The following is a 14069-nucleotide window of genomic DNA, read 5'->3' as shown; positions in this document are numbered from 1 at the left end:
AGCTACACAAAGATAAATAACAAACATTTTCTAAACTAATCCAATCTGGTAGTTGAATTTATTGCACCCATGACTGAAATGATTGTTCCAGGTGAAATGATTTAGGTAGTAAAACATTCTGACCCTGTCAGTCATTCTGAATGCAGATTATGGGTGAATATAATACACTCAGGCTGGAGTCCGACAGGAAACTGAGGCTTTCTGAAGGCATTGGAGGGTTCACCAAATTGTGCACGAAAACGGTTCATTACTCTGAGCTTCATTATCGGTTCACAATGTATATTAGTGACATCTGCCGGTCAGCAATAAGTATCAACGTTTGATGGTGTTACTGTATGTTTTTTTCCACTGTTTTCCTCAAAACTCTGTGGCACAGCATTTAGTTTGTTGGCTCTAGTAGCCTAGAATCAGTTAGCAAGTTTTAAGTTCCTCGGCATACACATCACAGACAAACTGAATTGGTCCACTCACACAGACAGCATCGTGAGGAAGGCGCAGCAGCGCCTCTTCAACCTCAGGAGGCTGAAGAAATTCGGCTTGTCACCAAAAGCACTCACAAACTTCTACAGATGCACAATCGAGAGCATCCTGGCGGGCTGTATCACCGCCTGGTATGGCAACTGCACCGCCCTCAACCGTAAGGCTCTCCAGAGGGTAGTGAGGTCTGCACAACGCATCACCGGGGGCAAACAACCTGCCCTCCAGGACACCTACACCACCCGATGCTACAGGAAGGCCATAAAGATCATCAAGGACATCAACCACCCGAGCCACTGCCTGTTCACCCCGCTGTCATCCAGAAGGCGAGGTCAGTACAGGTGCATCAAAGCTGGGACCGAGAGACTGAAAAACAGCTTCTATCTCAAGGCCATCAGACTGTTAAACAGCCACCACTAACATTGAGTGGCTACTGCCAACACACTGTCAATGACACTGACTCTACTCCAGCCACTTTAATAATGGGAATTGATGGGAAATGATGCAAATATATCACTAGCCACTTTAAACAATGCTACCTTATATAATGTTACTTACCCTACATTATTCATCTCATATGCATACGTAGATACTGTACTCTATATCATCGACTGCATCCTTATGTAATACATGTATCACTAGCCACTTTAACTATGCCACTTGGTTTACATACTCATCTCATATGTATATACTGTACTCGATACCATCTACTGTATCTTGCCTATGCTGCTCTGTACTATCACTCACTCATATATCCTTATGTACATATTCTTTATCCCCTTACACTGTATATAAGACAGTAGTTTTTTGGAATTGTTAGTTAGATTACTTTTCGTTATTACTGCATTGTCGGAACTAGAAGCAGAAGCATTTCGCTACACTCGCATTAACATCTGCTAACCATGTGTATGTGACAAATAAAATTTGATTTGATTTGAATAACAGGTTTGCATAATGCTTCCCTTTTTCAAAAACTGTGACTCTATGGCATTATTTAGGATGATTAAGACAGAAACTTATACTGTACTAAATTCAATTAATTATTTGAACATCAATGCGCATAATGTGTTGTTTCTCATAAAACAATTTTCGAAATAGTGTGCCTTTACCGGGATTCAACCCCATACCCTCACTGTTCCAATGTTCCCTACTCTACCTGCTAAGCTACTGGTCACTGGGCGAAATCAGTGGGATATTGCATTTTGCAACACACAGTTAGAAAAAGCACATGATCAAACGAAGCTTCGGATGTCTTTAATGACGTGCATCTGATAAAGTGATACAGGCATCGACCCACTACTTTTAAGTAAACCGATTTGCGATTTCCACACATTCCCCAGAGCTCTGGTATCAAACGTAACATCACTTATAGGAATTAGACATCACTTTACAATCCAGCGTAATGTGACTTGATGCAGGTTTTGCGGGTGACCAGCATATGCTGGTACGCAGGTGTGTCCAAAAGACAGTGAAGGCTGGCCACCAGCAAAAACACATCGAAGGCTGGCCACCAGCAAAAACACATCGAAGGCTGGCCACCAGCAAAAACACATCGAAGGCTGGCCACCAGCAAAAACACATCGAAGGCTGGCCACCAGCAAAAACACATCGAAGGCTGGTCACCAGCGAAAACACAGTGAAAGCTGGTCACCAGCGAAAACACATCGAAGGCTGGCCACCAGCAAAAACACATCGAAGGCTGGCCACCAGCAAAAACACATCGAAGGCTGGCCACCAGCAAAAACACATCGAAGGCTGGTCACCAGCGAAAACACAGTGAAAGCTGGTCACCAGCGAAAACACAATGAAGGTTGGTCACTAGTGAAAACACAACGAAGGCTGGTTATCAGTGAAAATACAATGAATGCTGGTCACCAGCCTATGCTGGTCTAGGCTGTTTTTTTTACAGCAGGGACACGCCTGCCGTAGCAATGTCCCAGACACAATCCCTCATCCCACATGACACTTGTGGGGAGAGGATTTGAATGAACCTGCAACTGTGTAAACGAGACAATAAAGCTTTGTTTCGAAGGATTTGGTGTAATGTGTACCTGTGTCACCTGTGACTCAGTGGATACATTAAACAGGCTGTTTAATACTGTAAGCACTCTGGTGTTGGCTACTCCCTCTCTTCCAGAGAAATGTGCTGCGTATGCAGGGAGGTTGCCTGATGTTTGGTGCAGGAGTCGGGGAGTAATTGATTATGGTGCAGCCTCTACACAGGAGAGCTATCGATGCTTTAAGAAGGTGCATGTTTCCACACTGCCCTCTGCTGCTGGATCGGTCGCACACAGTGCAGGTTTCTCTACTCCAGTGTATAATACACAGCAGTAGAGAAAGTACTTCTGAAAATGCAGAGTTAAATCTAGCTGAATGTATAACTCAATGGATAGATGATTTCTTAAAGACTTATTAAGGTTGAATCCTGTGCATTACCCTTAACGTATATCTGTATTCAGTGTTATTGTTTAAAAATGTTGATGTCCGTTTCCTGCATATAGCTATCACAGCATTGCAAAATCAGTTTTAAATCTGCTTGTCTGTTGGATCCTTTGTGACAAAGCTAAAAAGGAATGTAACTGGGTACTACACTGTCTCTCAGTGGACAGCATACTGATGTTTCCTCCCTGTAAGGGAAGCATCACTGACAGACTGCAACAACACTGATTCACCACTGACTATGTGACAGAAATATTGATGATATCTTTCTGTGGCCCCTTATTTAAATTATGTAATATGAAATGCAAACTCATAAGGCGAACGAGCACATTTACAAGCTAAGAAGTCACAGGGTAGGGAAAGAGTCAACCGTCACGGTAGTGTGTTTGTGTGGCATTTTCTGTTTGCATGTTTAATGTTATTTGAAGCAGGGGCATCATAGCAACATTCTGGCCTTGTATGTGTGATGATGAAACAAAAGTAGAATAAATAATAAAGAGTAAAAAATGTTGATTATATGGTTGTGTGGGTGGGACAGAAACAAACGTAAGCCCAACCTTGAGTAACAAGAAAACATACATTTAGGTATTTCAACCTTCATATCCTTTGGAGAAAAGGCTAGATTTCCATTCTATTCTCAGCGGAAGGTTTGGCACATTCACACCCTCTCCCTTCTGACAAAGGGACTAAGATATGCTGAAAAGACCTAGACTATTCCCTGGTATCCAGAGACGAAGCATGACAACACGGTTCTGTTTTGGGCATCAAAGTAAATGTGGCAACCGAGGGGGTGTAGCTACCAAACAGCTTTCTGCTTTTATTCACAGACTACCAGAAACACTGGGCTGTGGTTACTAGAATCTGTTTGTGTGTCTCTATCCCCAAGTCATTTCACAATGGTAATAGTAAAGATTATGTATCTGGTCCAGTTGGCTTTGATGAGCTTGGCACTCCTTTAGATTTGAAGACCTCACACACACTGCTAGCAGCCATTTAGCCAGTCACTGCAGTTTCTGTCTAATTTCATCAAATATGTATGATGATAAGTCACCAGTCACTTACATCTGCATGATTTCCTGTCCCTAACACTGATGCCGCTCTGATATTCAGGCCACTGACTGACTGAGCTATAGTAGAGTTCCTTTCTACTGACATGCCAGTAAACTCATTTGAAAGACCCTTCTGTCCTGTTATGAATGTTTCAAGAGCTACAGTATGGTTGGTTTACTGTATGGTATTTCTGAACTAATAAATGTCCCCCCTCCTGTTATGAATTGTATGACATTCTCCCAGAGTGGGGCAATGTAAAAGTATGATGAGATTCTGCTGATGTTACTGTATATGGTGTATCTGAATAAATGTGAATCCGTAAGTAATGAGTTTGTCCTTATTTCATCATATGGGTTTTACAGGATGAATAAATCAAATGTTTTTACCTGGGGGTGGGGACGACGGTGGGGGTATAGATGGGGCGGAGACCAGGTTAGGGTGTGGGTGGGAGGTATGACTCTGGTGCCAGGGCGCTGCATCCGAACCTCTCCAATTGTGGTGAGTCATCTCTATCTGGGCACAATGCCTCCCTCCCTCCTTCCTTCCCTCCCTCTGCTCCTATGCCCATTCTGTCTACAATGCATTCGGGAAAGTATTCAGACCCCTTGACTTTTTCCACATTTTGTTATGTTACAGCATTATTCTAAAATGTATTCAATTCTTTTTTTCCCCCTCATCAATTTATACACAATAGCCCATAGTGACAAAGCAAAAACAGGTTTTTATATTTTTGGGCACCCACATATACACACAGTACCAGTTAAAGGTTTGGAGACACCTACTCAATCAAGGGTTTTTCTTTATGTTTTTACTATTTTCTACATTGTAGAATAATAGTGAAGACATCAAAACTATGAAATAACACATATTTTACCAAATAGGGCTATCGTCTTTATACCACCCCTACCTTGTCACAACACAACTGATTGGCTCAAACGCATTAAGGAAAGAAATTCCACAAATTAACTTTTAACAAGGCACACATGTTAAATTAAATGCATTCCAGGTGACTACCTCATGAAGCTGGTTGAGAGAATGCCAAAAGTGTGCAAAGCTGTCATCCAGGCAAAGGGTGGCTACTTTGAAGAATCTCAAATATAAAATGTGTTTGACACTTTTTTGGTTACTACATGACTCCATGTGTGTTATTTCATAGTTTTGATGTCTTCACTATTATTCTACAAAGTTGAAAATATAAAAAATAAAGAAAAACCCTTGAATGAGTAGGTGTGTCCAAACTTTTGACTGGTACTGTAAGTAGTGGCGAGTGGCGCAGCGTTCTAAGGGACTGCATCTCAGCGCTAGAGACACCCTGGTTTGAATCTAGGCTGTATCACAACCGGTTGCGATTGGGAGTCCCATAGGACGGCGTACAATTGGCCCAGAGTCACCCAGTTTTGGCCCGTGTAGGCCGTCATTGTAAATAAAAATTTGATCTTAACTGACTTGCCTACTTAAATGAAGGTTACATTTAAAAAATAAAAAGTATTCAGACCCTTTACTCAGTACTTTGTTGAAGCACCTTTGGCAGCGATTACAGCCTCAAGTCATCTTGGTTATGACGCTACAAGCTTGACACACCTGTACTTGGGGAGTTTCTCCCATTCTTCTCTGCAGATCCTCTCAAGCTCTGTCAGGTTGGATGGGGAGCGTCGTTGCACAGCGATTTTTAGGTCTCTCCAGAGATGTTCGATCGGGATCAAGTCCGGGCTCTGGATGGGCCACTCAAGAACATTCAGAGACTAGTCCCGAAGCCACTTCTCCGTTGTCCTGGCTGTGTGCTTAGGGTTGTTGTCCTGTTAGAAAGTGAACCTTCAACCCAGTCTGAGGTCATGAGTGCTCAGGAGCAGGTTTTCATCAAGGATCTCTCTGTACTTTGCTCTGTTCATCTTTGCCTCGATCCTGACTAGTCTCCCAGTCCCTGCCGCTAAAAACATACCCACAGCATGATGCTGCCACCACCATGCTTCATCGTAGGGATGGTGCCAGGTTTCCTCCAGACGTGACGCTTGGCATTCAGGCCAAAGAGTTTAATCTTGGTTTCATCAGACCAGAAAATCTTGTTTCTCATGGTCTGAGAGTCCTTTAGGTGCCTTTTGGCAAACTCCAAGAGGGCTGTCATGTGCCTTTTACTGATGAGTGGCTTCCATCTGGTCACTCTACCATAAAGGCCTGATTGGTGGAGTGCTGCAGAGATGGTTGTCCTTCTGGAAGGTTCTCCCATCTCCACAGAGGAACTCTAGAACTCTGTCAGAGTGACCATCGGGTTCTTGGTCACCTCCCTGAACAAGGCCCTTCTCCCCCGATTGCTCAATTTGGCCAGGGGGCCAGCTCTAGGAAGAGTCTTGGTGGTTTCAAACTTCTTCTATTTAAGAATGATGGAGGCCACTGTGTTCTTGGGGACCTTCGATGCTGCAGAATGTTTTTGGTACCCTTCCCCATATCTGTGCCTTGACAGAATCCTGTCTCGGAGCTCTACGGACAATTCTTTCGACATCATGGCTTGGTTTTTGCCCTGACATGCACTGTAAACTGTGGGGCCTCATATATGCCTTGCCAAATCATGTCCAATCAATTTAATTTACCACAGGTGGACTCCAATCAAGTTGTAGAAACATCTCAAAAATGATCAATGGAAGCAGGATGCACCTGAGCTCAATTTCGAGTCTCATAGCAAAGGTTAATACTTATGCAAACATTTCCAAAAGCCTGTTTTCACTTTGTCATTTTCAGGTATTTTGTGTAGACTGATGAGGAAAAACATTAATTTAATCAATTTTATAAAAGGCTGTAATGTAACAAAATGTGGAAAAGTCAAGGGGTCTGAACACTTTCCTATCGCACTGTAGCTAATTCAGGGTATATGAGTAACAAGCAAACCAAGTAAAAATGGCATTTTTATGTATGATGTGAAAATGCTCTATAGCTCAGTTAATAACCCCTGGTTTAAAATGTGCTGTGGTACCGAGACACAATCCTGCTACAGTTGCATAAGGAAGCTGAAGATGGCACCGGAGCACATGCTGACGTTTTACGTATTCCTAACCAAATGTGTTTTTTAGTTTGTTTCTTTGCATTATTTGTACTTATTTTTTTACGTATTTCGTACATAATGTTGCTGCTACCGTCTCTTATGACCGAAAATAACTTCTGGGTATCAGAACTGCGATTACTCACCACGGACTGGCAGAATCCTTTTTTTCCTTTAACGAGTCTGACGAGCCCGACGCTAACGACATACTGCTTCCCCGGGAACAGGCCAGATCCCCGTCATTTGTGTGAAGAGGAGGCAGAGAAAAAGGGACCAGAGGACGGGCTGCCATCTGAGAATTCGTAGGCGATCGAATAAACCCCCACTTCCTTCCATTCTGCTAGCAAACGTACAATCTTTGGAAAATAAAATCGATGACCTACGCGGAAGATTAAACTACCAATGGGACATTCAAAACCGTAATATCTCATGCATCACAGAGTCTTGGCTGAACGACGACATTATCAACATACAGCTGGCTGGTTATACGCTGTATCAGCAGGATAGAATAGCAGCGTCTGGTAAGACAAAAGGTGGCGGACTATGTATTTTTGTAAATAACAGCTGCACAATATCTAAGGATGTCTCGAGGATTTGCCCGCCTGAGGTAGAGTATCTCATGATAAGCTGTAGGCTACACTATCTACCTAGAGAGTTTTCATTGGTATTTATCATAGCTGTTTACATACCACCACAGACTGATGCTGGCACTAAGACTGCACTGAATGAGCTGTATTCCGTCATAAGCAAACGCTCACCCAGAGGCGGCGCTCCTAGTAGCCGGGGACTTTAATGCAGGGAAACTTGAATCCGCTTTCAAGGAGTGGGACTCTAACCTAGAAGCTTATAAGAAATCCCGCTATGCCCTCCGACGAATCATCAAACAGGCAAAGCGCCAATACTGGACTAAGATCAAATTGTACTACACCGGCTCTGACGCTCATCGGATATGGGAGGGCTGGAAAATCATTACAGACTGCAAAGCAAAGCACAGCCAAGAGCTGCCCAGTGACACATGCCTACCAGACGAGCTAAACTACTTCAATGCTCGCTTCAAGGCAAATTTCACTGAAACATGCATGAGCGCACCAGCTGTTCTGGAAGACAGCTGATGTAGGCCAGACGGATTACCAGGACATGTACTGCGAGCACGCGCTGACCAACTGACAAGTGCCTTCACTGACATTTTCAACCTCTCCCTGTCCGAGTCTCTAATACAAACATGTTTTAAGCAGACCACAGTAGTGCCTGTGCCCAAGAACACTAAGGTAACCTGCCTAAATGACTACCGACCCGTAGCACTCACGTCTGTAGCCATGAAGTGCTTTGAAAGGCTGGTCATGGCTCACATCAACACCATTATCCCAGAAACACAAGACCTACTCCAATTTGCATACTGCCCCATCAGATCCACTGATGATGCAATCTCTATTGCACTCAACACTGCCCTTTTCCCTCTGGACAAAAGGAACACCTATGTGAGAATGCTATTCATTGACTACAGCTCAGTGTTCAACACTGTAGTGCCCTCAAAGCTCATCAATAAGCTAAGGACTGTTAGGTTCTAATTTTGAGTAAATAACTCATGGACACTAGAGAAGCTTAACCAAGTTAAATTATTCTCAAAGGGTCGATACAGCTGTAATTCAGACAAAAAAAACCATTTCACACAAGTACTGATATTTAACCCTTTTTCCAAGGCTGAGTCTCCTCCTCCACAACTGAACAGCCAATGCATCTCTGTTGCTAGACAGAAACTTAGTGATATCTGTTCTTCCTCACTTCATCTGACCTGACCTCTACCCCAAAGTGCTCACTCCTCCCCAACTCAAGGCTGTCATGGTTATTGATATCAGACTCTCTTCTCCTCACAGAGGATCCCTGATGGCTAACAATAACATATCCTGACATAATGTAAATGTTATACATTACCCTCTCTCCCTCAGTGACAATGTTAGTGTCTAAGATCTCCACCAGTCTCCCCATATTAATGCCTGCCACATGTAATCGCTTCCTTGCACTCAACACATTCCAAGCTCAGTTGCACAGTCTATATACCTTCCTCCTAGAACCTTTAACTTCTGGTGTAGACCCTCTAAACCTTAGCACTCCATCAGTGACATGAAAAGGTATATTTTCATATTCTCAGAACCCAACAGGACCCTGGGACTAAACACCTCCCTCTGCAACAGGACCCTTGTCTCCTGATGGGCCACGCCCAGGTGGTAAGGATAGGTAACAACACATCCACCACGCTGATCCTCAACACAGGGGCCCCTCTGGGATGCGTGTTCAGTCCCCTCCTGTTCACTCATGACTGCACGGCCAGGCACGACTCCAACACCATCATTAAGTTTGCCGATGACACAACAGTGGTAGGCTTGATCACCGACAACGATGAGACAGCCTATAGGGAGAAGGTCAGAGACCTGGCCGTGTGGTGCCAGGACAACAACCTCTCCCTCAACGTGATCAAGACAGAGGAGATGATTGTAGACTACAGGAAAAAGAGGACCGAGCACACCCCCATTCTCATTGACAGGGCTGTAGTGGAGCAGGTTGAGAGCTTCAAGATCCTTGGTGTACACATCACCAACAATCTAACATGGTCCAAGCACACCAAGACAGTCGTGAAAAGATTTGGAATGGGTCCTCAGATCCTCAAAAGGTTCTACAGCTGCACCATCAAGGGCACTGCCTGGTATGGCAACTTCTCGGCCTCCGACCACAAGGCACTACAGAGGGTAGTGCGTATGGCCATCACTAGGGCCAAGCTTCCTGCCATCCAAGACCTCTACACCAGGTGGTGTCAGAGGAAGGCCCTAAAAATTGTCAAAGACTCCAGCCACCCTAATCATATTGTTCTCTCTGCTACCGCACGGCAAGTGGTACCGGAGTGCCAAGTCTAGGTACAAGAGGCTTCTAAACAGCTTCTACCCACAAGCCATAAGACTCCTGAACATCTAATCAAATGGCTACCCAGACTATTTGCATTGGACCCCCCTGCATTGTTGGTTAGGGGCTCGTAACTAAGCATTTCACTGATGTATTCCGCGCATGTGGCTAATAAAATTGTATTTTATTTGATTCATATGAAATGAGAGGGGAGTGCTGGTGCTCTAGCCTTCTTCCTTGGCCCTGATAAAGAATGAAGCAGCTGCTTCCCTGTGCTGGGCTAAGGGCAAAACTCAAACTCCCTCAGTGGCAAATACACACACACACACAAAGAGAGACACACACACACGCCAACCTGTCACTCACAAGCACTTTAATTTTCAAAAACGCAACTCATGAAATGGTCATTATTTACTTTGAGCTGAAAAGCAGCAATATATTTTGCTAACAAAAAAGTCAACACGGAATAACGTAATACTCATTCATACAAACGTTGACACATTTGCACCATTTGATTTTCTTTCCTTGTTAGCAATGTTTTTAACTTTTAATAAACATTTGTGCAATAACCTGTTGGTAAAACCTCCCTATCCTCTCCTATTTAGTTTCACTTCCCCTCTATCCATTATTTCAATTCCAACCAGACAGACAGACACTCCCTCTCTTCTGCCCGTCCTCTAAGCCTTCTCAAAATAACATACAGTATTTTATGTTCCTGCAGCTCTCGCTTCTTTCTTTCTTTCGCTCTACCTCATTTCTATTTTTCATCGCTCCTAATGTGCAGCCAACGCCCCAGTTTCTGCAGTGCTGCGCAATCTCTCTCCTTCCAAAAACTCTCTGCACCCCTCCCTTTCCCAAACTCTCTAACACCCCTCCTTTCCCCTCTGTCTGTCTGCAATGATGGGGAGGATGGAAGAGAGGAGACAAGAGTTTCACTGTGTCCTTCAGTAGCTCAATGCTGCAGTGCACTTAAGTTATACAAAAAAATACACATAGTAAGTCTACCTTGCAGATTTTGGGTTATTCAAAACCTTTGTTAGTCACTTGCCTATACCGTAACTCACAATTACTTATCTAAAGACTAACAACTCACAAACTCACTCACTCATCTGAACATTCGCTAACTGATCTAACCACTTGCTCTCTCACTAAACCACTCCTTCACCTATGGACTTAACAACCCCAGCCCTCCCACACAATGTCTGTGGCCAGCCATCATTCTTAGCTCTTTAATGTGATGTAATATAAAGCTAGTCTGGAAAGGGGAGAATAATAAGCCTGGGAAGAGGCCATGCTTAAATTGCCTCAGCGGGGAGGATGGAGCCATCAAGAGAGGAGGAAAAGATTTGGAGTTATTACAGGAGCAATGATAAAAAGGTATCCACTCAATCCTTCAAAGCCAGCAGACTTCAGAGGCCTTGGTCCGCGACTGAGAGCTCTGTAGAGTAGATCTATCCCAGGATGCACGTCTGTGTGTCTGCACATCTAACTAATGGCAGAGAGCAGCAGGAGAGCCTCTTCAGAACAAGGGAAATAGGAGATTTACAGAGGTATACCATTATGTTTGAATTTAATGTCATACTCATCTGGGATTACAGATCATATTTTTGAGCACATATGCACCAGAGAAGTCAGCAATGGGTTAGGTTTGATATCCCATCATGCCCTATTTGTTATATCCTTAAGTGTCCATCAGGTCCAATTGATAAAAGAGATCAGGCCCAATTGATAAAAGATACCTCAGATACATTCCGGCTTAATCTATAGAACAATGTAGTCCCCGGTTGCAGAATCACAGCAAAGCAAACACATTTACGGTAATGTACCTCTTGTAAAAAGGCAACTCGATGCGTATTGATCTGCAGGCAACGATGTGGGCCTTGTACTCAAGTGCTCTGGAGCTGTTCTGGGGAGGCAGGGTAATCTAACCCTCAGAGATCAGCACATTTCCTGGCAGGACCAGGGAGAAGCCACTCGATAACAGCCACTGCCACTCTGCAACGCGGGCCTATACGGTGTCCAAGAAAATCTTACTTCACCCTGCAAGCCACTGACACCTTGGATGGATGGTTTTCTCATAAACTGTGGGGGTGATGACGGGGTACCAGACTCATACATATGTATAACAACCCACACTAAAAATGCTTTACAATGAAAAAGGAAACAGGATTACAAGTGATGCAGAATCCCAGCGCATGGCAATAGTCCTCTCATCAGCATTTCAAACAGAAAGAGAGAAAGCTTGCATTATTCTTCTCCTTGACAGGAAGCAGCACTGCAGTATTGAGATCTTGGCTTCGACAGGGGTGACTCTGAGATAAATTCTGAGCGTCTGCCAAGGGCTTTTTGCCCCCAAGCACTTTGACACTCACAGAGTGGCTACACCACGGCCAGACTGTAATGATTAATGGCTCCTAATGGACAAGTGGTCAAGAGCAGCGTCAGAGTTAAAGGAACACTGAGATTATTTCTTTGAGTTAGGGGAAAGGGGATACCTAATTGTTGTTTGGGGTTTACCGCCTTGCTCAAGGAAAAAACAGCAGAGTTTTCCACCTTGCCGGCTCGGGGATTCGAACCGGCGACCTTACGGTTACTGGCCCAACGCTCTGCTGCCTCGGTTAAAACACTAATTTCCCAGATGACAATGCAAATGAACCTAACATATATTCAGTAATTTACAAATTTCCATCAATTCTGCAGATAAACTGAACCAAGCTAAAACAATTATGTTGGAAAGCAATGGATAATGGCACCAAGAACCCATAGAGCTGAACTAATGGCCAAAATATTTGTGTAGGTTCATTCCTATGCTGGTGGATTCTCCCATTGCTTTGCACATTCATTTTCAAATTTGGCAATATTTTGTAGGCCTATATGTTGTATTTGTATGTTTGTATGTTTTGTTGGATGTTGTATATGGCTGCATTTGTTACAGCAAATGTTATTTAATTGTTTTGTAATAGGTGATGTGTCCTACCTCTGAGAGACTGTTTGTAGCCTTCTCTTCATGATTTTAGTGCCACCTAGAGCTATAGTGTTGAATCACCTGAAAAATAAACACTAATGTTGGACTATTCAGGGATGGGCAAACTGACAAAATACAACATAAAATACAATTACAAAATACCATAAAGATCAATGTATGAAAATAAACAACAAAAAATACAGAAATAGATTTGCAAGTATCTGGCCAGAACAGCAACAACATTCTCAGGAACGGGGAGCCTTATTGCTTTATAAACTGGTTACCAATGTAATTAGAGCAGTAAAAATAAATGTTTTGTCATACCCGTGGTATACGGTGTGATATACCACGGCTGTCAGCCAATCAGCATCCATAGCTTATAATGTTGTTTATCTACCTTAGTTGAAGTAAGTCACTCTGGGTAAGAGTGTCTGCTAAATGACCAAAATGTTACTGTATATGTGAAAATTAACATACCAAAATGAACTGCAAAGCATACTGGGTATTATTATTGGCCTTGCTTCGGGCAGAGCTCATTAGAATAATACTCCGATTGCAATTGCAATTGTTCATTTTTGCATATAGATCAAGGGAGGCTGGTGGGAAGAGATATAGGAGACATGCTCATTGTAATGGCTGGAATGGAATAAATGGAATAGAGGTGGTTTCCATATGTTTGATACGTTTAATGTATTTAATTCCAGCCATTACAATGAGCCCGTCCTTCTATAGCTCCCCCACCAGCCTCCTATGATATACATGTATATTTCGTTTATTTAGCAGACAGTCTTATCACACCATAGTGCCATCAGACTTCTGATGCCAATGCAGGGTGACAAAATGGTGAAAATGTTTTAAAAAATACAAATGACAGCTCTCGAAAGTATCTTGTTACAAAATACATTGGAGTACAGCCCATTGTAATATAAATGACAAACTACTTAGAAGTAATTGAAATACCTATTTCAAATACATGTAACAGACATACTGCTCATCGCTGACTATGTGACCAGTGCTCCTCATAACAGTATCCAATGATTAAATAACTTTTTTTTGTGCAGACATTTTGCTCACCTTTTCTCGTGGTGGCAGTAAGTTAGCACACATAGCAAGTTACAGTATACATGGGAAATATCACTTTTTAGTTCATTTTTACGTTCTCTATAGCTTAATCTTCGATGGTGCACAGTAATTAGAAAAAAAGTAGCTAAT

Source organism: Oncorhynchus tshawytscha, linkage group LG20 (assembly GCF_018296145.1).
Source record: "Oncorhynchus tshawytscha isolate Ot180627B linkage group LG20, Otsh_v2.0, whole genome shotgun sequence".
Lineage (NCBI taxonomy): Eukaryota > Metazoa > Chordata > Actinopteri > Salmoniformes > Salmonidae > Oncorhynchus > Oncorhynchus tshawytscha.
Note: the sequence above shows the minus strand (reverse complement) of the source record.